Raw genomic sequence first — 22,571 nt, 5'->3', positions numbered from 1 at the left:
AGACAAATCTGTACATTCTCAAGTACTGTACAGAAATGCAAAGTTTATGGTCTCGCAAAGAAGAAAAAGATACCAGAATGGCAACAGAAATTTTAGTAATCTGCATCGCACTAATAGATCATAGCTGAAAGCTACAGTCAAAATTAATAAAAACCAAATCTAGTAATGCAAGAAATGAAAATTCATGAAGATTCAACAATGATTTATAGACAAGTAGTAAGAAAAGTTCTGCATACATAAGAAAGTGTTTAATTCCTTTACTTTTCAGAGATGATAAATTTATTTTGATTTTTTTATTAGTTTATAATGTAAAATACAAAAATACCAAAGAAAATAGTGGGAAAGTAGGGGAGGGAGAAGGGAAGGGAAGAGTATAGGGAAAAGGGGGAGAAGAAAGAAAAGGCTTATGACTCCCTTTGGTGCAGCAGAATAAGATAACAGCACCAAACCTCAACTTTTTACTTTTACATAATAGTATGGAACTAGCCATTTTGATAACAACAAACCTATCTAATTGGTAAAAGCCTAAATCAAAATTTCATTTTTTGCCACCTCAAGAAGTGGTTTCCAAGTAGAAACAAAAGTAATTGGGTTGGTTTTTTTTAATTTAATCAAAACTAATTTCATCAACTTTTGTAGCCATTCATCCATTGTGGGAATCAAAGTATCATTCCATTTTTGTCCATAAAGATTATTTTATGTAGAGAAGGTAAATTTCTAATGTATCTCTATTTATATTTATTCCAAAGCTAAATTCGAGGTACCATTCACAGTTTTATGGTTTTCTGAAGCTTAGATCAAAAATTGGCAAAGTTGAAAAGATATGAAGATATGTTTAGATGATGGATTTATTTCTTCCTGGCTTTCCACATGACTAAAGGGGATAGGCTCCGATTTCTTCAGTCACAGTTTGTATCTATTTTGGATCTTACACAAGATGGGTTACATAAAAAATCAATTTCATAATTTATAAAAGTGGTATTTTCCATCAAGCGAGGTCTTTTCTCCAGAGACAGCCTTTCTGTCAGCATCTTTCTGGATCCCAATTATCGATTTCCTTCTGGTACGTAATCCTACAGAGAAAAAACAAAACCAACGTAAGTTATAGAAAACAGAATTCTATAGAAATTTAAGATTTTTTAAAAAAAATGCAACTACAAGTTTGTTCTCTCAATGACAAGACACTTAATATTTGCAAGTGAAAGAAAATGTTTATGTATTTATTAAATTTTTATGCTGCCCATCTCCACTATAAGGTGACTCTTGGTGACACCTCTCAAGGTGACTCTGACTTTTCAGCAGAAAAGTACCAATCTCATCAATGCAGGTTTCGAACAACACAAAAATTTCCATTTGGTATATTCAACTGCCATCAGCCCCTGACTATAAATAAACTGCAAATGAAAGTGAAGTGCTAAAAGTGGCTTGTCTGAGGCTGAATGCTTATAAAGTAAAATGATTAATGAGCAATGGAACCGTCAGGAAGAGAATACCTCATCCTTTTCCTTAGTCATGGATTTCTCTTGAAACACTTTCTCTGAAGCTCATTTCCGTTTGATTTAATGCCAGATCTGAAAATAAGCTTTATCGAAGAAAACAAGAAGACTGAGAAAAATCAGCTGCAGAGTGGTGGGCATCACCTATCCTTCACATCCATTCCTTCTGCTGTTGTTATATCATCTTTGTTTTATATATATTTAGCATTTTCTGACTTCCACTCCTGCCCTCATAGCATCTGAATATGAATTCAAATGCTATGAGGGCAGGAGTGGAAGTCAGAAAATGCTAAATATATATAAAACAAAAACGATCTAACAACAGCAGAACAATATGAATTCAGTTTCATAAACCTTCCAGGACTGTGGTAAATGACACTGTCCATCACATCACATCACAGGGGGGAAAATCCACCACAACAGTTGCGTGGATAATAATAAATTGGTATCATATGAGGAGTGTGTGTTTTAAGTCACATGCCAGAGAAAATATTAGCCTCTCCCATACTATTTACAGCATTCTGATCTTGATTAGACACTGTGAGCTTACTCCTGAGTAAAACAATATGCAGTGGTATTATCTGACACACAGTTTACAATTTCAGTTTTTACAGTCATCTACTCACATATGATTCTGGGATGTTTACAAGGATTAAGAGTAAGAAATATCATTAATTGGGACAGTGATTTTAAAAAAATGATCCCGCCAGCAGAAATAAAACTGAACAGTTCAACAATTCCAGACTTAACGTTGGGCTCCCATAGTACCCCAGGCCACTGCAGAAAAACACCAATGATGTACAATTATCACATTATGAGAAAAACCATATTTCATAGTTCATTGGGTGTGAAAGCTTATAAAGCATGATTAAGGTGGAATCATGTATATTTCACATGGGAAGCAAGAGCTGCAGAAAATCTGTTTTGCCTCAAAACTTCAGATTATATCTTGTAATTTTACATGCTTGCATATAACATTTAAAAATTACTGAGTGGCCTCCAATTCAATGCTCACAGCATTCAAGACTCATGTGGAATTCTTGGTGGTCTCTGAGCTTGGCTATTGCTTGCAGACATTTCATCACCCAGCTAGGTAACATCATTCACTTACTGAGTGACTAGGTTTGCTCACTGTTTATGTACAATAGCTTGCCCTGCCGGTATTAGTGGGCATATTACTATTTTCTCCTTGGTAGTTCCATTGATTAGGGTATTGTTTTCTGTTTTTTTGTCTGATGTTAATCCTTGTTTGGCTGACGCAGGGGATGTATTCTGGTTTTTATGTTTTCTTCTTAAACCTTTTTATTTTCTCTTTTGATTAGTGTGCGTGATTTATTGCTATGTATCTATTGATGGATGGTTTGTCTGAATGTCAATCTTCTAGGAATTCCCTAGTATTTTTGGATTTGGCTTGGTCTAGGATGTTGTGAATTTTATTCTTCTGAAGATATTGTTGATTGTTGTACATGTCTTTTCTAATTGTTCCTTTTATTTTATTCCTCCAAAGCTGTCATATATATACAAGATCCATACTTTTTTGTTATATGTGGGGAGAGTGCTGTAGGGACTTAGCTATGAGCTATGATATGTATTATCTTCTATTGGATTCAGGACTCAATTAAAGGAAAATAAAACTCAATGCCATATTCTGTCAGCATGGAAAATGAGTATGCCAATCATGGAATACTAAAAGGGGATCAGATGTCCTTAGCTGATATTTGTAAATGTTTTCTCACAACTCCTTGCCCTTTTTAAAAAAAAAAAATTGTACAAAAATGCTTTGGGTGGTGGGGGGAAGTATCCTGAATAGATGTGTACTGCTTCTTGTCTGGTAGGTTAAGAAGGCCTCCCACCTCAGTTTGGAAGCCCAGTAATACAGTTGTGTGAAAACCCCATAAATGTACTTCTAAATTCTTGGGTGGAAGTGTGGGAATGGATCCCTTTGCTTCATTTCAAACATTTTGCAGAAACCAAAGGCTATTTGAAGCATGCCGACGTGTGCATAAAACTTGATTCATATCAACTGATATTTAAAATGTGTTCTAAAATTTTGATGTGACAGTAAGTCATCTTGTTTATCAGCTGAAAGAAAAGAAAATGACATTAATCTCAGATGAAACTGGATTAAAGCAACACAGAACCAAATCCATGAACTTTCAGCCAGAAATCAAGTAAAGATGAAAACTAGAGCCAAAGGAAGTAGAAAACCAAGAGGGATGATTGTGTCTAAATAGCCTCCAGGGCAACGCTGGCTGTGTCGTTCCCCTAGAAACATTTGATCAAGAAAAAAAATGAGGCTTTGGCCCAAGATGCCAACACCAAATGACTGGGCAAAACCACGTGGCTCCGGCTGGCACTTCCGTTCTGTTGCTTGGCAACTGCATATGCATGACCAAAGATGATCAACAGAAGGCCAGAGGGAAGAGGGGCTACTCAGCCCCTGCACTCAGTCAAACAAAACCTGGGAGAGAAAGCTGCTTTAGGAAAAGGGGTGGTGGAAAAGGAAATTAGATTGGACAAATTACCCTCACACACACCCATTTGTAGGCTAAACAAGTGGGCTCTGTTGCCTCTTGAGTGGCTCACAAGTAGTACATTCTAGCATCTGGACAATGTTCGTCTAGCATGAGGCCCTGGTCCAAAAATTAACACTTTGTTCCTTATTGCATTGTGTGTAACTATTTGAGCTCCTGCAAAAAAGGAGATGCTAATTTTTGGCTTATAGTAGGATATGGGGGCTGCTAGAAAGAAAAAGAATTTTAAAATCCACCATCTCCTGGCAAAAGATAATTCAAATGCCTGCCCTAAAGGATAACACAAAGTATATGAGAAGAGCCCACATTATGATTATCACCCATGTCCCAGTATTATTCTTGTTGGCAAGTTTTAAAAATGGACAATGATCTATGGTCCAGAATATTACATAACAAGCTATGAATTTACTTCTGGTTCTGGATATCACACAATACAGGTAGTCCTCAATTTACCATTTGTTTAGTGACCATTCTGTTATGACAGCACTGAAAAACATGACCTATGACTGGTTTTCACACGACCATTACAGCATTCCCCATGGTCATGTGATCAAGATTCAGACACTTGGCAACAGGCGTGTATTTATGACAGTTGCACTATTCCAGGTTCATGTGATCACCATTTGTAACCTTCCTAGCTGGCTTCTGGCAAGCAAAGCCAATGGGGGAATCCAAATTCACTTAAGAACAGCATGAGTCCCTTACCTAATGCAGTGATTCGCTTAACAACAGTGGCAAAAAGGTCGTAACATGGGGTGAAACTCACTTAGCAACTGTCTTGATTAGCAATGGAAATTTTGGAGTCAAAATACCTGTAAATTACTAAACTGGTAAGGGTTGATACCACAATAAATGCAAGATTAAATCCTCACTGACCCAAAGGTTCTGGTTGACTTGGACCATTCACCATCTGTCAGTCCAATTTACCACAAGAAAGTGTGGTGAAAGAAAAATGAGGACATAAGAGCAATAAACAAACAAACGAAGCAAGTCCCTGCATCTCCTACCGATATCCTACTCTGCTCCTTTCATGCAACACTTCATCATATGCCTCATCAGCACAAGCTGCAGCAAAAGCCATTAGCTAGATTGTCTTGATAATGAACGATAAGACAAACTCGTGGAGGAAAACTCCTTAATGAACCATTTACCATTCTGACAATTCAGCTGCAATCAGAGTCCATAAAATCAAGATAGCTCAGATTCTGCATGGAAAATGGTTGCTCTGTTATCTGATCACCCAGATGGGTTGCTTCTTTCTTTCATCCAAAGGAGTGTTACCATAAAAGATCAATGCTATTTCTTGAAATGCCTCACCTAGATCTAATCTCGAGAGCCCGACAGACTTCCTGAGGGTAAACAGGTATGGCAATCATCTTGCAGAAGAATTGGTTTCCCCCTTTCAGAGGAAAGCAGATGATGTAATGAGCTATCATCTCAAATTGAGTTCCAACTGATCAGAAGACAGGAACTAGATAGGTGTGCTCGCAGGCTCTCCTAGAACTCAAGAACACAAAAATACGTTGTAAGATTTTATATTTGCTGCAGATATATTAACGTTTAGTCATGCATTTTTTTATTCTTAATCCTGACATTTAACTTGCCTCATTCCAATACAGAGACAAATTTATTGAAAACATCAGAATTTCACATTTCAGCTTCAGAAGTCAATTTTTATAAACCAAGGGTTTTCTGGTTATAGCCATTATTGTGGTTAATTTTTTATTTCATCTTTTTGATAATTTGGGTCAACACAAAGAAATGAACATATCTGATATCCGCCTTCTAACTTCCCTACAACAACAACCACCCTGTGAGGTGAGTTGGATTGAGGGAAAGTAACTAGCAGAGGTGGGTTTCAGCAGGTTCTGACCAGTTCTGGAGAACCGGTAGCAAAAATTTTAAGTAGGTCAGAGACCGGATAAATACCACCTCTGACTGGCTCCTCCCCCATCTATTCTCTGCCTCCTGAGTCCCAGCTGATCAGGAGGAAATGGAGATTTTGCAGTAACCTTCCCCTGCAATGCCCACCAAGCCACACCCACAGAACCAGTAGTAAAAAACTTTGAAAACCACCACTGGTGGCTAGGCCTTAACCACTTTTTTTGTTTTTGTTTACATTTATACCCCGCCCTTCTCCGAAGACTCAGGGCGGCTTACAATGTATAAGGCAATAGTCTCATTCTATTTGTATATTTTTTACAAAGTCAACTTATTGCCCCCCCAACAATCTGGGTCCTCATTTTACCTACCTTATAAAGGGTGGAAGGCTGAGTCAACCTTGGGCCGGGCTTGAACCTGCAGTAATTGCAGGCTCTGTGTTCTAATAACAGGCTTCTCTACTGCCTGAGCTATCCCGGCCCCTTAACCATTTACCTAAACCACTGTACCAAACTGGCTCTCCATAATCCATGTAGCCATGATCAAACCATGAGAAAATCCTAACATCCAGAGCAGAAGTGACTGTGTATCTCTACAAATGTTGTAAATTTAATTTAAACTTTGTAAAGTTTTAATGTAAACTTCTGATCTGTAGCATATTTTCACCCTCCGGTGTCCACAATTTGTACCTGTGTACCATTTGTATACCATAATTTGTACTGATGTGCCATTTTCTATAACAGTTATTTCACCTTCCCCCTTGCCATGTAGTACTTAGGAAGGGAAAATTGTCTTTTGGCACAGTTGCTAGTTAATAGCTTGAAAGACACTATTCAAGAACTAAAAATATGCTTACAAAATATCTTCATTCTTCTTGTTGGGGGTGAGTGTGAATAAACACAGAAAGATAATTGCATGTATCACTGAATTAACATGCGTTAAAAAAAATCTACAGTGGTACCTTGGTATTTCTTGTTTATTGATTCCGGGAGTAAGTATCTAAAATGATACGTACCGAGCAAATTTTTCCCACAAGGAATTTATTATTATGAGGCAACCAACACTGACACCAACATTGACAAGTTCTAGCTTGCTTGTCAAGTACCAAACAAGTGATGAGTACCAGGACAAAATTTTCATGGCAAAATGCGCTAAGTACCAAATTCAGTGAGCTTCAAAGCAATCGTGTATCAAGGTATGAATATATATATGGCTTTCTAACATTCAGCACAATATTTTGGTTTTGGTTTTTCCTGCCTTTTTATTTTGTGTACAACTCAAGGGGGCGAACATACCTAATAGAGGTAGTCCTCCACTTATGACCATGATTGAGGCCAAAATTTCTATTGTTAAGTGAAACATTTGTTAAGTGAGTTTTGCCCCATTTTACAACCTTTCTTGCCACAGTTGTTAAGCATGCAGTTGATGAGTTAATAACCCAGTTTTGTGAATCTGGCTTCCTCATTGACTTTGCTTGTCAGAAGTTCACAGAATGGGATCACGTGACCCTGGGACACTGCAAACATCATAAATATGAATCAGCTGCCAAGCATCTAAATTTTGATCACATGACCATGGCGGTGATACCTTGGTGCAAAGGTCGTGGCTGTGAAAAATGATCGTAAGTCACTTTTTCCAATACCGCTGTAACTTTGAATAGTCACTAAACGAACTGTTGTAAGTCGAGGATTCCCTGTACTCTTTCCTCTTCCTATTTTCCCCCCAACAACCACCATGTGAGATGGAGTGGGCTGAGAGACCGGCCCAATGTCAGATTGGCCTAAAGTCAGCTAGTTTTCATGCCTAAGGCAGTGCTAGAAACCATCATCTCATGGTTTCTAGGCCAGTATCTTCACCACCACACCAAATGGTTCTCTTTTTTTATTTTTATTTTAATAATTGAATGCAGTAGAAATTTGCTACATGTATTTACAGAAGAGCTGGCTTTTCCAGGGAATTTGATCAGAAATAGGTGAAGCTACAAAAGATGAATAGTATGTCAGTGTGGAGATGGAATTGACTTTTGCTGATAGTAGCAAGAAGAAAACCAAACTATGCATGATTTGGTTCTCTTATAGCACTGTGCCCAAATTCAGTTCTTTTAGGCTTAGGGATGCTTCCTAAGGAGATCACAGGTCCACTTGTTGTGTATGACAATACAGCAGGCAGCAGAGATAAAATGACCGTTCTTGTTCTACGCACATTTCAGGAGTCAGGCAGGAAGAAGCATTTTGTGACTGGCAGAAGAGTACAGTGTGGAACTAAATTCAATCTGAGGTGAACTACATTTAAAAGTTGATCTTACTATCTTGACAGAGCAAAACTATTATTTGATCTACAGATCTTCCACTACATCAGGGGCTTTTTTCCTAAATGAATGAATGCTATTCACCAATATCTTAGGACTGTACTCACATCCATTCTTTTGTCTGGCAAATTAAGATGTCCTTGTACCTAATAACCTACTTAGACCTCAAAATCCACCAAAAATGAACATCAGGTAACATGCATTATCCCACATCAAGACATTTTAGATTCTCCAAACTAGCAGCTTTTTCACAGCGATGAAAGCCTAGTTTGTGAGAATATACTTCAACTCCCAGATCTGGGAACTCCCAGAATTACAAACTCACATGTAGTGAGGTTGAATGATGAAACCAATGGGCCACCCCTGCAGTAAAGCAGGAGGTCTCCAGGGTCAAGAATCCTGGCCCTGCAGCCCACACTCACTTCTGCACCAACCAGCAAGTCGCAGAGACTCTCTGAGGCCTTCAGAGGAGGAGTTATAAACTGCTGGCCTCTATACAAGGGCACAAGCTGTAAATGAGCAAAATTCACCTCAATCAGCAGGACAGGAAGACGACTTCATCCAGAGAAAACAAGGAAAGAGACAAGGATAAAATAATGGTGTGTATCTAGATCTGTCTGCTTGCCATTAACTTCTCCTGATCCTCCACCTTCTTCTATTCAGCCAACATATGTTTAGTAGTGCTCGAGATACTCTCTTGGCTAATTCATTTGGGGTGTTTTTCTGATTCAGGGGAAGAAGAAGAAAAAAAAAGAACTTGTCAGGACATGGAATTTTGTTTATCTCCAAAGCTGTGTGGGCTGCAAAGCAGAGCAGGAAAGGAAATTATTCTGGCAGTTTTAGTCATACAGCCTTCCCTTGGCAATTACTAAATTTTAATCCCACCACCCATTCCCTTAATTTTGGCCCTTCAGTTCTGAATGTAACTGCTCCACTATTCCCATCCCTTTTACTAACCTCCTACTGAAATATTCATGCAAATATGTGGCATAGAAGAGAACTTCACTTTAGTACGCAGATAGCATCTGCTTGGCACTCTATTTCTAAGTTTGCTTGAAGTGCGTTAAATCCATTAATTATGGATATAACAGAAATGAACATGCAGATGCATCCAGAACAAAGTTCTTTTTCAAACTTGTGTTCAAACAGTAAGTAAATAAGGGAGGGAGGGAGGGAGGGAGGGAGGAAGGACAGACAAGGTTTGGGAACATGATATAATGAAACATTGCTTGATAAGCAATGATAAAGAAGATACTTAGGGATGATTCACAACCTGGCCAGTATCTCTTTTCACTTTTACATTGGGCAGAAGACACAGAAGTATAAACAGCCAGACAAATAAGTTTAAAAATGGCTTCTACCCATGGGCTCTCAGACTCCTAAACACAAATATAGTACCACAAACAGATTAATATGACGAATTTCACTGGTGCCAGTGTGGTGTGTAATATGTACCATGATATAAGATCATACACCAGAGCAGGGGTGAAATGCTCCTGATTTGGCCGAACCAGTAGCGATGACGGCCAGTGGTTCGGAGAACCGGTAGCAATGGCAGCTTGAAACTCTGCCCACCCGCCCAGTCGTCGTTACTTCCTGGTTGCGGGGCGTGTGGTCTTCCAAATCAGTAGGGAAGGTAAGTAGATTTCACCCCTGCACCAGAGTAATATACATGTTACACAGAATATGACATACATATGGAAACGTATGACTATTTTTTTCCCCTAACTACTTGTATAAGGATTATTCTTTATATTATTCATGTTGTCTTGTATTCTTTTATGGACTGCACCAGTAGAGGCTAAACTAATTTCATTGCATACATGATGTACAATGACAATAAAGGCTTTGAACTTTGAACTTTGATGGGTGAACTATCTGAAAATTGATGCTATATTTGAAATGCCACAATAAAATACATTCTTATTCTAAAGGATTGACATTGTAGAATTATAATCAAATCAAGTACGCAGGTTCAAAATAATTCTCCACTTCCAATTGTAACCATATTTTGAGAATCCTGCTGCTTCACAATGAAAAAAACTGAGGTGAACCAAAACACCCTGATACCTGAAATGGAGCTGTCAGACATTGTGTAATGTAAAGAAAATCTACAACGTTTTTCTCTGTGTGGACAAGAGTCTGGGCCTGAATTGGCTACATCGGGTGTGTCAAATTTTTCAGCTTTCAATTTCCAAACATTAGGGGTGCACAAAAGTTGTTGACATGCCTTGGGAATTGTAAACATATTTTGGTTAAAGAGAATTTAGATGTGCTTGGTAAGTAACTACATAAAGATCATAACTTTTTAACATTGTGTTTGTTTCATTTGCATCGGGGTGATGGAATGGAACATTCCAACAGCACAAGAAGTTCACAAACTCTGGGAAAGTGCTGCTGCCAGTTTGGAATTAAAATCTTAGATAAGCCATTATTGCATAAATGCCTAATAGAATAGTTTATCCAGAAGACTTTAAAAGGAGAAAACTCAGGCTGAAGGGGAGGGCAGATCAATTACTGGATTCAAAGATACTTGCTTGGAGAAGTTAATGAATCAGGAGCTCAGTAAATCTAGACCAGCTTTCCCCAATTTCATGGCTACAGCTTTTATGGCTTACCGGTTGTTGAGAGTTTTCTCCCAAAACCAGATTAGAAAGGGCTAGGCTAGATATTTAGTGGCTTGTTCCACGATAAGAGTTGCATTGGAAGGAGAATTTGGCCAGCTGTTACTGCTTCAACCACTATATCATTTGATCTGAAAACAGAACCTAATTTTAAAAAGTCGAGATGGAGACCACAGGATTGTGATCAACGATCCAACTAGAATTTTGAGTGTCACATGTGCACCACATTTAAAAATGTGGAAACTTTGATCATACTGCCATGACTGCCATTTTGACTTTTTTTTTTTAACCATACCAAAGGACATCCCTGACTCAAAAGATTAAAAGGCTAGAAAAGTAATAGAGTAGACTACTGAAATGCATGTGTCAATTTGAAGTACTGAGTCCATTCTTGGCTACAGCTTTCCAGTATTTTATATTAAATAGTAAAATGTTTGTAGGCCCTGGGTTTGCTTAGGAAACTAACCAGAGGTTAGTTATTTAAATATGCTATTTAAATGTTTTTGTTGATTATTTCAATACCATAGCCCATAAACAGGAATGCTTGCAGTACCATGGAATATCAATGCAATGGAGAAAATCATACGCTCTACTGTTTTCACCTCCAAGTTGGCGAAATCTAGCCCACTAAAGGGCATGAGCATGATGAGATAAAACAGATTGAAGACAGAAACAGAAACATGGCCCTCCATAACAGTGTCAATATTGTTTGACTGATTAGGGTTTTTTTATCCCATCTTTATTATTGTATAAGTAACTCAAGGTGGCAAACCTGCTAAATACTCCTTCTATTTTGCCACCACCACCACCACGTGCAGTGAATTGGGCTCTGTGAAAGAGTGACTGGCTCAAAGTCACCCAGCCGATTTCCATGCCTAAGGTGGGACTAGAACTCCTGGTTTCTAAGCCAGCTATAGTAGACCTACTATCATGATCAATCATCATCATGTCACCCTGTATATGCTGTCAAAACTATATCAGCAGAGAAAATGCTGAGAGAGGGGGCAGGATTCAGGCTGATGCTGATAACTAGCGTCAGATTCTTTGGTCATCCAGCTTTCTAAACTGTCCCTCTGCAAAAGTTAATTTTGATATAATTCTACTGGCACCAGACAGTTCCTGCCATGAAGCACACCTCCTGAATAAGTGATGTTGAAAACTGGCTTACTGACTTCAGATTTCCTTTGATTTAATTACCACCTGCACCTCCTAGTGTTCAAGAATGATTTGAGAAACATGGGGAGGTTAAACTTTGGTGAAAAGGAAAATAAGCAGATACTTTACTTCTGAGATAAAGCTATAATATTTCTGTATTTATTACCACTTTTTGCTGGTAACTAGTTAATAAACAACCATGCTCCAGACAGGTGCTGTCTGCTAGGCTTTAGCATTTCTTGTTTAAATGAAAGTTGAGTCATTTCCTTTTATGTTGGCAAATGAAAGACGTGTCACAGAAGGAACAGATCCTTTTACGATGAAAGGAAACAATAACTTTTTCACACATTCCTCCAGCATTTCTACGTAGAAATTTTATACGGACTGGTGTATCAGTGTAATGATGCTTGATGCCATAAAATATAGGAAATCAGGAATCATTTAACAGAAGCAAAACAAAAAAAGGTTGAACTGAATCATATACCCTAGATCAGTGGTAGTCAACCTGGTCCCTACCACCCACTAGTGGGCGTTCCAGCTTTCATGGTGGGCGGTAGGAGTTTTGTCCGATACTAAAGCACTTTCCTTTTTTTAAATTTAATTGACTTTTAAAAAAAATTTCATAGCACCATTTAAAAACATTTTCATTCGGTTTTCATAAAATTCCCCGTGACAATTTAAATTTCTGAAAATATACTATTTGTATCGCCCGCACATAAGTTTAGTTCACGTTACATAAGTGAAACTAATTGGCACTATAGTGCGATTGTAAACAAAAGAGCCTCGTCCCAGAATAGCTCGCGCATCTCCCCCCACACCACCCACCTGTAACAGACAAGCAGAGCTGGTAGTCGGCGCCCCCCCCAACCCAATCCACGATGCACGAGAGGCATGCGCAGACGACGATACACAACGCATTACTGTGGAACCGGTGGGCGGTTAGAAAATTTTACTACTAACAGAGATACAAAAGTGGACGGTAGGTATAAAAAGGTTGACTACCCCTGCCCTAGATCCAAACATAGGACTCTAATGATTGTGACTGCTTTTGTGATATTTGCACAGACTTTACCCTTTACCCCATTGCGATTTTATCTACTTGGACATCATAGATTTATACATCACTGACCTATGATAAGTAAATGCTCCCTTCTAACAGGTAGGCATGGGAAATCCATTAAAGGCCTAATCTTAATATTTGACAGGAATTTAAGTCTGAAATAGGCAGCTTATTTTCTTTCTCCCAAACAGCTGCAGTTCTCAATTGTTATTATAAGTAAAATCTCCTCCTCTGTAAAATAATTCTGTCACAAGCCTCTTTGGGACTGGATTAATACTTTACCCCAAAGGAATTTATAGTAAAATGAATGCTAGCCACAAGTGAAGTCCATCTAGCATTAATCCTACATACCAAAGAAATCTGCTGAAGGGTAAGGGAAGCGGTTTCCTTCTTTTTTTTTTTTACAACACACAAGGTCACTGAGCAATTTCTTTCAACTTGTTTCCACTTCTAAAAAGCTAGCCCGCTATCAGCAGCACTGGCCTATTTACAAAGTTTTCTTATTTTTCCCTGGTGCTTCCTGGAATAACTTTGAAACATGCAACTTTGTAATTCCAAGTATTACCAAGGTAAAAAGGAATAATACTTTTTTGCAAACAACAGAGCACTGCTATTAACATGTTGGGCTTTAAAAAAAACCCAAATATGATAGAAGAGATCCTCCTTTAACCTTGCATTTTAAAACAGAAAGTGCAATGTCCTTCTGCCCCCATATAGCCTTTTGAACATTTGTTTGGATTTAAACGTTCCTACTAAGTGCCATCCTGAATTTCCCAGGCAAAGAAAGCATTAGAACAACCCAGACAAACTGAACTATTCCTTCCTGCATATCCTTTTCTCTAACTGAATAATATGAAAGGATAAAGGCAAAAATATTCAATTTAACATAGATCTCAACAGCAAGGTAATCAACTGGAAATCGCCCTTCTCCAGTAAAACGTTCAGCAGAAATGGTTCTCCCTGCATATTCAAGTCAAGGCCTCATCTACCTATTGGTTGCTTCTTGTTCTGACAAAAGTAAATGAATTAAGCACCTGTCTACTTGGGTTTTTTTTTTTGCAAACTTGTTCACTTCCCACACAAGAGGAAAAGCACTCTTGAGGTTCAAATTGAAGAAGAGGACCTCATTTGGCTACAAGCCTCACAAACTGTATTTTACGTTTGCTTTATTTATTTATTTTATTTATTTATTTTGTCAAGCATGTATTTTATGACAGATACAAGTGTAAACATAATTTTAAATACATGTAAAGGATACGAATAAAAGAAAACGTTAGGACAGGGACGGTAGGCCTGCTGGTGTGCTTATGGACACCCCTTAGAAAGATGTTTGTTAGAAAGATGCTGAAAAAGATAATTGCCTTCAGCACAACAAATAATAGGTTAACTCAAATCAGGATTCCCTTCTCGGCTACAGCCTGGTCTACCCACTGTGCTTCAGAAGCATATCGTTTCTTCAAACAGTGTTGTGTGTCATATCTGAACTGACATGCTGGTGAAAGAATGAAGAAAATCCCCTTCACTTTGGTTTCTAAAACAAGATAATAAACACCAAGGTGATGTTAACTCTGTCTAAACCACATCGCTTCAGGAGGCAACTGGATTTCTTGACTGAAGTTTCTTCCCCAATTCGAGGAATGGTGAGGCCTAACCGTTAGGTTGACAGAAGTGTTAGTTTTAAATTACAGGGTTTTGTTGTTGTTGTTGTTTTGCCCATCCACTGTCGTTTTTTACCATTTTACAATCCTGTCCAAACATCAAGATGCTTCCTTAGATGATACCAAGGCAGACCCACACACACACATGGTTCCCAATGGTTTTTTTAAAAAAAAAAACTTTAAGAAGGGGTTTTACGCAGTTTCAGACTGTTTTTATTCCATTCATATCTCCTCAGAAAGAACCCACTTCAATGGCTGCAAGACTTCATCTCTCTGGTCTTGGCATGTGCCCTTTACATGTCTGTCTATGTTTATTTGATTTGTCCTTTACCATTGATTTTAGATTTTCTTAGCTGATAATCAAGCAGCTTGCCAGGAGACATTGCTTTGAAGTCAGGACTAGCAAATTTCTGTATAAACTATCACTCAGGCCAGATGAGCTATCAAAACAGAAGCCACATAAGGTAATGCCCACGTCTATTGAGCATGAGCATGCAGGAATCTCATTTCAGATGACATGTGCCAAGTAAATCTACCTAAGGACAGCAACCTTGCCATCTTCTTGCTATTACAACAGTATGGATAACACATTACAACTTGGGGTTTTGAGGTTCTTAATCCTAAATCAAGGCTGAATGAACACAGTTACTGCTCTCATAACAGGCTGCCCTCAAATAACAACATGGGTTAAAATAATGGCTTGATTGACATCACATGTTAAAACAACTAATTTTTTTAGCCTAGAACAGGGGTGTCAAACTTAAGGCTCGAGAGTCAAATCCAGCCCACAGAGTGCTTAAATCTGGTCTACGGGGCCACCTGGAAACAGCAAAAGATCGGCCCATGGTGCCTCTGTCAGGGAAAATGGAGCTAAAGAAGGCCATGGGAGGTCCTCCGGAACTCTTTTCACTGGCAGAGGATTGTAGGACGCCATCACAGGCTAAAACAGAGCTTGTTTTTGCTGGCAGAGTGCTCAGGCCACCACAGGTGCCCCCAACATGAGTGATATCAAGCTGGCCATGCCCATCCCAGCCACACCCACCCTGGTCCTCCTGATGCGGCCCTCAATGAAATCAAGGTTGACACCCCTGGCCTAGAACATTACGTAAATCCAATGCACCACTTGATGCCAAACATGGACCCACTTCAGGATTCAGGATATGAAATCCATCCAACAATCTTATTTTATTCTCTCGGCTTTGATTTTGACTAACGTCAGTTATAAGTTTAAGCTGTGACCCTGCCAACTCCTCAGTTTCACAGGAAACCATGATGAAGCTATATCTATAGTTCATCTATTTGTTTTTGTCTGGAGATATCCAACACTGAATCAAAGGCAATGTAAACTTTATCGACTTCAAATGTATCTAGGTGTGTCTCCTGGAATCAGAAGACCAAAATAAAAGAACATTGTTAATAATAAACACAGACATCAATACCAAATCAGAATTAACCATGACTACTATGTCATCTTGTATCTTGTCCATCTCCTACCTTTACTCCTACAGTAAAGGCTATATAATATTGTTACCAGTCTATATGATTGTTGCCTCTCTATTTGAGGTTGCGTTCCTCTGAATACAGGTCTTCCTTTAAGTTTTATGAATGCAAACTTCAATCACCTAGGCTAGCTGTACATTGGCTAATGGCTGGGGGATCCCTTTTTATGGGAATGAAACTTACTAATTAGATGATCTTGCAAAACTAGGGAATTAATTCATATAAGAAGTATAACTAATGCAACGTCTTGATCTCTCAGACATACTGTGCTATGTCTGGAATTGTTCCTGAAAGCACATCATTAAGATCCATCTGTCCTCCCACTATTAGCTGGAAAATCCCCCCAAAACAATCACGTTCCTGGATAGTTTCACATGATATGCCAATCTCCTCATGCCGATGAGGCAGTCTCTCCTTATCCTGAGGCTGTGCAAAGTGTAGACAGTTTGTAATGTATCGACACAGCTGAGAAGGCCAGTGTGATTCACCAATTTCATTCTGCATATAGGTATCTGGAAGCCATCACAGTGGCAAAGTTTATTGATTTATTATTAATTTTATTTATTGAATCTTTGATGCTCTCAGATTAATTCAAAAATTATTACAAATCCTAGAAACACATGTCAAAAATGGTGGTGACAGATATAAATGACCTGCTCAGACTATATATTCCTTAGACAATGTCAGATGCTTTATATACAGTATGAATAACAAATACAATATATTTAATAACTTTGGGAGTCCAGATGTACAATTACCAAAACTGTACTGATGGCATGTCAATCAACTCAAAGGACTGGATATGCAGAACAAGTCATAATAGTGTATGAGATAATCCAGTTTTGCAAAGGCGATAACAGTAAAATTTCAGATTATTATCTGAAGATAATTTGATTTAATTCATATAACTTGCAACAAAAAATGTCTCATGCCAGAGGATAGGGGGAAAAAATCTTCTTGCATTTGAATGTATCACACGTCACACTTAATGCTTCAGGGGGCATGCTAAGAACTGTATTCTAATAATAATGAGATGAAGATAAAAATGGAATTTCATTAAATGGCATGTAAATGCAATTAATTTACATTTAGATTAATCAGAAAAAAGCGCTGGATGCTATCATTGTCATCATTGAATTACAACTTCTGGTCCTAAACCATCATAGGTAGATGGCTATCTAGATGTAGTTGAACATATTAAAAGGAAGAATGTTCACTATCTCTCTGGATAATTAGTTTCATTGTCTAAACTGCCCTTACAGTTAGGAAGTTTCTTTTAATATTCAGTTGTTATCTTCCTATATCTTAAATCCACGGCATTCCTTCTAAAATGAGATAGAACAGGATTTGACTTTCTGTATAACATCTTCTCCGGTATTTAAAGAGTGCTATCATATGTCCCACATCAGCCTTTTCTCCTCTATCCAACACAGATCTCAAAACAAAGAAAATTCACAAAACACTCTAAACTATAGCAGTTGATCTAATTTTATTTAATATTGGAATGTATTCCAGAAGCATGAAAAATGAAATTCTAATATATTTTTGAGAAGCACATTTATTTGCCTGGTAAGGTCTTCAAAAACGTAATTTCAGTCGCAGTCGACATGTAATCCAATAGTTTACGCATACAAGTAAAAGGAGATGGGCCCTAAGTATCCTAGAGCTTTCAAATGACCCTGTGATAATGGTAGAACCTTTAATTCAGTCATCTCCCAGGCATTCCACTGGTGTCTGCATAAACAACCCATCATATGCAACTAGCACGGCCAATTTGACCAATGTTAAAACAGAATTGGAAGGTTGAAAGGGGCTACTGAAAAGTGACCTATGTCTGTTTTTCACACTTACAACTATTGCAGCATCCCTGTGGTCACATGATCAAAATTTGGACCATTGGCAACTGGCTCATATTTATGATGGTTGCAGTGTCCCAGGGTCATGTGATCACCTTTTGTGATCTTCTGACAAGCCAAGTCAAAGGGGGAGCCAACTTAGCAACCATATGACTACCTTAACAACTGCAGTGATTCACTTAACAACTTTTGCAAGAAAGTTCATAAAACGGGGCAAAACTCACTTAAAAATTGCCTTGGTTAGCAGTGGGGTTTAATAATTGTGTTCATAAGTCATGGTCTACCTGTACTGTGTCTAATTCAAAAAACAGCAGTGACAAATTAGGACAGATTTAGAGAAGGGCTACCAAGATAATGAAGTTTTTGGAAACCAAACCCTCTGAGTAAGATTTTTATGCTGTTTTGAAGTTCTAAACGCACAAACCTCTACATAGTTTAAACAAAATTCCCTCCCCTCCTCAAAAAAACAAAAAAGGAGCTTCATCACAGCTGACATGAGTTGGAGGACCACACCAATTTTGCCTCAGTGCCTTACCCACTGCCCTTGCTACTTGCAAAAACAGGTTACCCTAGGTTAGAAAGAGTTATTTAGATCTTCAAAGATTTACACAAAGATTTATGTTTAACAGGGTTGCAAGGAGCTGAAGGTCACACCTGAAACCACAAGTAGCAGAAACATTTTAGTATATCCCACCCTATGGCTCAGTAGTGGGATTCAAATCCCAGCACTACTGGTTTGCTATCGGTAGCGCGTAGGGGGGATGGGGTGCGCTCGCTTTGAGCGTTTTTAATGACGTCTGGGCGGGTGGACGGAGCCTCCCTCTGCCACCACCTGAACTTGGGCAAACCGGTAGAAACCCACCACTGCTATGGTTGCTTCACGTTGCTTTTTGTTAAGGGAAGAGACTTAAATTCTGATCATGCAAAGCCAGTACATAATTTTATTTTTATTTATTTTATTTATTTATTTTGTCACACAGTATATATAAGCATAAGCATGAAATAATTATACAATATATAAGCATATATATGAGTATGAAATAACTATATTAATTGGATATAACGAAAGGAAACAATAGGACAGGAACGGTAGGCACGTTTGTGCTCTTATGCACGGCCCTTACAGACCTCTTAGGAATGGGGTGAGGTCAATAGTAGACAGTTTTTGGTTGAAGCTTTGGGTATTTTGGGAAAACAATATAGTCAAAATAATTGACTATACGGTACGCTGATTATTGACTATATGGTATGATACATATGAAGAATGGTTGCAGGATTTGGATTTGGTTAGTCTAGAGAAAAGAAGGACTAGATAGCAGTTTTCCAGTATTTGAGACACTGCCACAAAGAGGAGGAGGTCAATTTCTTTTCCAAAACACCAGAGAGCAAGACAAGAAACCATGGACAGAAGGAGAGAAGCAACTTGGAATTAAGGAGAAACTTCCTAACAGTGAGGACAATTAGCCAGTGGAACAGTTTGCCTTCAGAAGTTGTGGGTGCTTCATCACTGGAAGAGACAGGACAGTCACTTGTCTGAAATGATATAGGATCTCCTGCTTGAGCAGGGGGCTGGACTAGAAGACCTCCAAGGTCCCTTCCAGCTCTTTTCTGATTGACTGATTTTCACTATAATCATGTGTTCACGCATACATATTTTTTGCAAAACAGGAACATTATTTTTACATCTAGGCCAGCAGGCAATAGTTGCCCAATCAATGTGGTAAATTAGCACAGCAAAAGGCTGTCTAATTATCACAATGGAGTCCAGGAGTGGATCTGGAAGAGAAATTAATTTGTATCCTCTATGAGACAGGCCCGCAGGTGAGGATTAAAGCCAGCTATAGAGACAGGGTGGAGAAAATGTTTCAGAAACAATCCCCACCCTGCATTTGGCCTTTGGAGAGAGGCAAACCTGAACTTTTCCATGCAATGTAAAACACAGCAAAAGAGAATAAAGCTTTTAACTTAGAAACTATTTTTCCTAAAATATCAATAGCAATGTTTCTTTTAAAAAATCTCTTTTTGCATACATTATTGTTTCAAAGAATAAAACCATCTATAATCACATGTCTCTGATATGTGTAGTCCATTTTTTTAGAACGGCTTTGTTTTCTACACACATATACTCCCCCCACCCCCACCCCCCAAAAATACTGTACTTATGGTCTACGTTTTGGGAGGAAATTAGAAACTGAATTCTCAACCCATTCTCAATTCCATGTATAAAATCATGGGGGGAAATGCAAATAACAAGATAGCAAGAGGGAGAAAGGGAATATTTTAAACTTCAGTGGTATCAGGCAGGTTGAAATTTTAGGACAACTAACCATGTGGGTTTGAATAGCCATGGAGCCAAAAAAGTGAAGACGATGGCAGAACTGGAACCACCAAGCTAGCCAACCCTTCTTCTCATACAGATATCAATGATATAATACCTCCTTCCCCAGCAGACATATCTTTGAAGTGGACATCTAGGGATATTCTCAGTCATCCAGGTCATGGTTGTCCCAAAGGTGCTTTTTCAAGAGGCAACTGGATTTTCTGTTTTTTCTTTGAAGACATTTTGCTTCCCATCCAAGAAGCTGAAGAAGCTTCTTGGATGAGAAGCGAAACGTCTTTAAAGAAAAACCTGAAGGCCCAATGCAAAAGATGGCTTCTAGCCCTGACAACCATATTATGTTGATTTTATCATGAGTTTACCTTAGTTTAATATTTTATTTTGTATATTGTATTGCCCATGTACTTTTTATATACATACATACAATATGTATACAGTATATTTGTTGATGTTTAAATAAACTTTTATTTGTGTTTATATATATATATATACAGGTAGTCCTCAACATATGACCTCAATTGAGCCCAAAATTTATGTTGTTAAGTGAAACATTTGTTAAGTGAGTTTTGCCCCTTTTTACAACTTTTCTTGCCACATTTGTTAAGTGAATCACCACAGTTGTCAAGTTAGTAACATGGTTGTTAAGTGAATCTGGTTTCTCCATTGACTTTGCTTGTCAGAAGCAAAGAGAGAACAAAAGAAGATCACATGACCCCAGGACACTGCAACCATCGTAAGTGTGAGTCAATTGTCAAGTATCCAAATGTAAATCACATGACTATAGATGTCCAATGGTCATAAGTGTGAAAAATGGTCATAAATCACTTTTTTCAGTGTTGTTGTAACTTCGGCCACTAAGCGAAATGTGGTATATCAAGGATTACCCATAGTGTGCTTTATTAGCATTATATATCAGTGATTACATGACCTCTCCAGATGCCATACACTAAATAAATAAAAATAAACAGCGGGTCACTGTTTTAAAGGAACATTTTTATACATTTCCATTATTTAGAGTGGATATACTTTCTTGCAACCTTAAGCTATCATCAGGCACCAACGCATAACAGCAATGCAATTAGCCAAGGGGTTTCTCCCTCTCATATACATTATGTATATTATATGAATGTTTGCATACTAATTGCTACAGCCCAGACAATTTACATTTCCACATGTCCATGAAGCTACTGGAAGAGGTCATCTATCATTTTGAGGTAAGATCTTATCAGCCTGCTTATTACATTCATTTGTATCCTAAGGTAAGTTAGAGATGCTATGCATGTCCTTATTCGGCATCTGGAAACTGTGATGCACTGTACTTTATGGGGCAAAATAAGCTTAAACTTAAATCTAACGAAGCGTGTAGATACACAATCTAGCTCTGACTCTCATGTTCACTCTAGATTGAAGTCCCCCTAAAGGACTTGCAGAACTTCTGGTTTCAGCAAACATGGGAAGTCTAGCTGGTGTCAGTTACAGCCTTTTCAGGCCTAGTAGTAGGAAGTCCTTACAACAGTGACTTGTGCCTTTTCACTTTGCATTCAGAGTACTACAACATATGGGCAGACAGGCTGGAAGGAAGGAAGTTGTACATCTGTGAAGCTACAAGAATGAAGAAGGATCTGAATGAAGATTTACTGATCTCATAGAGAATGACACTGAAGGATGCATGCAGGGAAATGAAGATATACTGCATATTTAATGGTAATGAAAGGGCTAAAAGGTATGGATTGTGTTTCAGGTCATTTTTTAAAAAAGTTAATTTTCCTCAAAATTATAATTAAAAGAAAAAAGTAAAATTAACAAAGAATAAAAAAGAATAGGGAAAAAGAAAACAAATATGTATGTTGTTAAGGAAAAAAATTATAACTGGACCTTAGTTCTCATGAAAAACTGACCCTTTGGAATAACTATATTTAGAAATGGTCGGAAACTTTCTTTAGGAAATAATGAGTAGAAAACAGAATAGCTATTTTTAAGCAGTTATTAATGGCAACTTTAAAATTGGTGAAAGTTTACAAAAGGAACATAATTTGCTAAAGCTGGCAGAATGGAGATATATACAAAATAGTAATGGAAGAAAGATTAGTTTTCCAATGTAATGAATGGAAAGTGGACATAATCAAGGAGGATGTAGAACAAAATGAAGAGTCGTGTTACT

At 38.1% G+C, this 22,571-nt stretch overlaps 1 long non-coding RNA gene across 1 annotated transcript in view; it reads right to left on the bottom strand.

The window, feature by feature from the left end:
* Window positions 1–242: 242 nt before the first annotated feature.
* LOC131190130 (uncharacterized) overlaps window positions 243–22,571 on the bottom strand; it is a 131,092-nt gene continuing 108,763 nt past the window's right edge. The window contains exon 2 of the long non-coding RNA XR_009153232.1: window positions 243–1,073. This is a non-coding gene — a long non-coding RNA (uncharacterized LOC131190130). The remainder of the gene's footprint in view (window positions 1,074–22,571) is intronic.

This window comes from Ahaetulla prasina, chromosome 2 (genome assembly GCF_028640845.1).
Source record: "Ahaetulla prasina isolate Xishuangbanna chromosome 2, ASM2864084v1, whole genome shotgun sequence".
Lineage (NCBI taxonomy): Eukaryota > Metazoa > Chordata > Lepidosauria > Squamata > Colubridae > Ahaetulla > Ahaetulla prasina.
Note: the sequence above shows the minus strand (reverse complement) of the source record. Positions and strands in the feature narration are given on the sequence as shown.